Below are 4,445 nucleotides of genomic sequence, written 5' to 3' on the forward strand. Positions count from 1 at the left end.
TTTTTACATTACACTAAATGGATGAGTCTATTTCTTAGCTATGACTGCATAGATAAATTGACTTAGTGCTACCGTTGTTTAAAATATGCAATTAATAAGAACTATAACAACTACTAAGTAGTATAAAGAATGTTTGTTATCAACATAATCAAAACTGGGATGGATTTTTTTTTTTGTTATTTGTTTTTATACAAAAATATAAATGAGCGAGAAAAAAGCAAATATTCAGTTGAATTAAATAGTTTTTATTCTTTGTAAACCCTTAAGATTCTGGCATTCAGCAGCTTGCTTATCAAGTACAAAAAGGCAAAATAAGCTCACCATTCTTGTAAAATATTAGTGTAAATAGACCTTGTATATTGTCTTCTCGAAATTTCATTTTATTGAATTCCGCTTCTTTTACTACTTTATACCAGTAAAATTATTAGAATAGAAATAACTGAAATGTCCATAGAGACATAATAAATGATAAAATATACATATTTATAAAAAATGTTTTCTCTCTAGTAATAATTAAATTGCATCAGCCACTCTGATTCAGAGTGATATATTCTGCATCTGATGCAGTGTGACAAAAAACAATATAGAAAAATCAGATTAGTAACATATTCAGTTAAATACAAAAGAAATCTGTAAAGATCAACATGATTAGATAGATAATAGATAGATAGATAAATGATAGATAAATAGGTAGATAGATAGATAGATAGATAGATAGATAGATAGATAGATAGATAGATGATAGATGATATAAATGGAAGTATTTTCAAACTAAGAATGAGAACACTTAGGTTATGTAAAAAACCATCCTATTTGTGAGCCAATCAAAGATTTGGAGTTGCAAGAGAATAAACTATTCTTAAATATGAAAAAAAAAAAAAAAAGGAGATAGTATGTAAACACTTGCTTATCAGAGGCCCAGCAAGTAAGATATTTAGTATTGTTTACTTTATTCTTTATTATCCTACATGCAATGCTGGTTTTAATTCAAGATTTATGAAACATGAACATGGAAGACAAAAATAATATCAAGAGACAAATCATTTAACAATTTTCAGATAAGTCAAATATAGGGAACAGGTAAATTAAGTATCTGTAAGTGATATGTTAGACATTTATGGCTAGAAGGGCAATTTTAGTAGAGACATAAAAATTATAAGAATGTGTCAAATAGAAATAAGAAATTTAAAATATGATAAAACAGATTGAAAATACCTTCAGCAAGCCTATTAGTGAACTAGACATAACTGAAGATAGAATCAATAAACTTAAAGATAGACCAATATTGACTGCCCAGATTGAAACATAAAAGAATAAGAAAAAACATAACAGAGTTTCCAAGAGCTGTGATACAATATCAAACTGTCTAACATATACATAATTGAATTTCCAGAAAGCAAAGAGGAAGATAAAGGTTAAAAAGATATATCTAAATCAATAGCAGATAATTTTTCAAAAATAAGGAATGATATCAAAACATAAATTCAAGCATCCAAGGAATTTAGAGAAAACAAATCAGAAAAATAATGAGCAAACAAATATTACAATTAGAACAACAGCAACAGCATTATGATAAGTGACAGGAGCTAGACTAAAATTGCTACACACTGTATGATTCAATTTATATAACTTTGTGGAATATCCAAAACTAAAGCAAATAGACAAAATAGTTGAGTCACACACTGATAATTTAAAATAAGTTTTTTTAGGAGAAAACTGTGAAGTAATGTACTTAAGTTGGGTAGACCTAAACCTATGTTCAAAGAGTTCTAACAGAAGTATCTTATTTTTATACCCTTCAATATGTTTATAAATAAAATAGAGTGTCTAGTTGACTATGCAACAATGGCAATTACATAGTACAGAAAATTGCCTTGTTAAGACTAATTCAAATGCTGGCATCAGTCTTTTCTTTCATTAACCTAGCCCAGACTTACCAAGAAGCTTAAGTTTAAACTATCTATATAGATATTAATTTTCTAAGTTAGATATTAATGTTTTTCTTCATATAATGCTGTTCTAACCCTATCTCTTATATTGTATGCCTTCTAGTAGATTTATTTGCAAATTCTTGAGGGGATGATCAAGTCTAATATGCTATGTAGCTTTAGAACATTGAGAGAAACTTACCAAATTAAGATGTAATGAGATGCAATTTAATTCTGAAGTTCTTATATTCATTTCTTAAAAAAGTAAATAGTTATTAAATGCCAACTGTGAGAGAAGTGCCATGACAATATGGATAACAAACATGACCTGCCCTAAAACATCTTAAACTTTACTAGATACTTTGGTATTTGATGAACAGATTTCAATGTACTGAAAATTTCAGCAATTTGATTTCCTATCTAACTTATTAGTGACTCTACTCTTTGATATGCTTGCTCTAAAACATATATACTTTAAGTTGATTTCTAGACAAAATGTAAACAAATTCATGCATGAATGAATGAATGATTAGTCATACGAACTTTTACAAGGGAATGTCATTGAAAGCAGCAAGAAGAATAAAAAGAAAACAAGAAGGATCGGTTTTCTGTAACCAGTTTCATTTTGAACTGCTTTGTGCACAATAAAGCTGATTTCTAAGTGCTTCGTCCCACCAATGTTTTCTTTTTAAATATCTGCATTAAAAAAATATACAAGGACTTTTTTTTAAATTTAGTACTACATTAGATTACATATGATATTAACATCTCAATATGTTCTCAGAAATGCAAACATCATTACTGAAGGATCTGAATCTTTTACAAATAAACAACAAAAACTGCAGAAAAATATACAGATATTGTGAAGCTCATTATATTCTTTTTTTACATACAATATTCTACATTCACTATCATTTCTAATTAATTAATATTCATGGAGGAAGCCTTTAATATGATAGCATCATCTCTAAATACAATAAAAGCATGTGCTTTATATTGCCATATCGTCACTTATAAAATATGAGAACAATTGTGGCAGTAACATGTAAATTTAAGGTATATTTCAGAGAAACATTCATATCTCAAGATTCATTCTTTATAGCAAGATTGGTGAAAATCTATGAGAAAATGTCTTAATGAAAAACTTAGGTGACTTCTTACCATTCTTTGTTATTTTCCTGACATTTAACATTTTTCAAATACATATTGCTTCTTTCTGAAAATGCATATAACCAAGGCATAGGTGACATGTGTAAATATCAAAAGGTATGGAATCATTTAGAAAATATTATAACTAAATAAATAAAGGTGATTTTAAAAGGTTCAACTTTGCTGGTAAAGGTGCTGTGTATTAACTGATGATACCTCTAGCTTTGATTGAGGTAATAATCAGCCCTTTCAAAATGACATTTTTGTGTTTGTTTATATAAAATTGAAATTCTGTGTTATAAGTAATAATCTATGACCAAATGCTAAGTCAGTACACCCAAATTTTATGCCATGTTTTGAATGTAAATTCAAGTAAAATGTTTATTTTATCAAACAATTACTCTCAATATGACTTGAAACAACTGGATGTAAATGCACACATAATCATACATAAACACACATATGTAAACCTATATACCAACACAGAAATATCTTCCCATAGTTAATACCGAATAATGAATAATGGGAAATATAGCATAGTAAAATTATAAGCATGTGTTATGCACAGATTTTAAATCATTAAATAAATTATTCAATTTTAAAGTCTTAATAAATAAGTAAAATATATTTTAGCTAACATATTGTTTCTATTCAAGGTATTTTTAGAAACTTCAATATTTTTATTGAAAACATTTTTTATTACTTGCTTTTTGTTTTTCACCTGTCTTGTATCATTTTATATTATAATGAAAACTTTACAAGATTCATGAAATAATGACATTACTCATAAAACAAAAGCAATATGTGTAAAATTCAAGCATGAATTTAATTTTTTAACTATCACCACTACACATTTTTTTATTCTGATAAAAATGATGTCACTAGCTTTTTTCACTCTAGTATTTGAGGTTTATTAGTGGACAACTTTGCTCATGAAGACTCAGGACTACACATTGCCAGAGGCAAAAAGAGGTAAGCCTAATGATAATTGGAATCCTGTGGATTTTAAGTCAAGGTTGAGTCAGTACACCTGGAATTCAACATCATTTGATATACTTAAAAGTTAGAACACTTTATGCCAGGGATATGATACAACACTATTTTATTTCCTTAAGTCTTCTTTAGCTTTGTTAAAAAATTGATTCTGAGGAATAGTATTTTAAAACTATTTAAAATTTCTGATGGTAAGAAATCTAACCCTTTGCTGTGGCTTAAGAGAGGGTTCTCGGGGAGGAATAATCACCTCACTACTCTCCAAAACTTCAGTTGATTATTCCTTCCTGTGGTTGGAATGTTATGAATACCAAGTGAATTTAAACTGGATTTTTGATAATCAGGGGGTAATAATTTAATACTATTGATGCAGAT

Source organism: Pteropus vampyrus, unplaced genomic scaffold, assembly GCF_000151845.1.
Source record: "Pteropus vampyrus isolate Shadow unplaced genomic scaffold, Pvam_2.0 Scaffold58, whole genome shotgun sequence".
Lineage (NCBI taxonomy): Eukaryota > Metazoa > Chordata > Mammalia > Chiroptera > Pteropodidae > Pteropus > Pteropus vampyrus.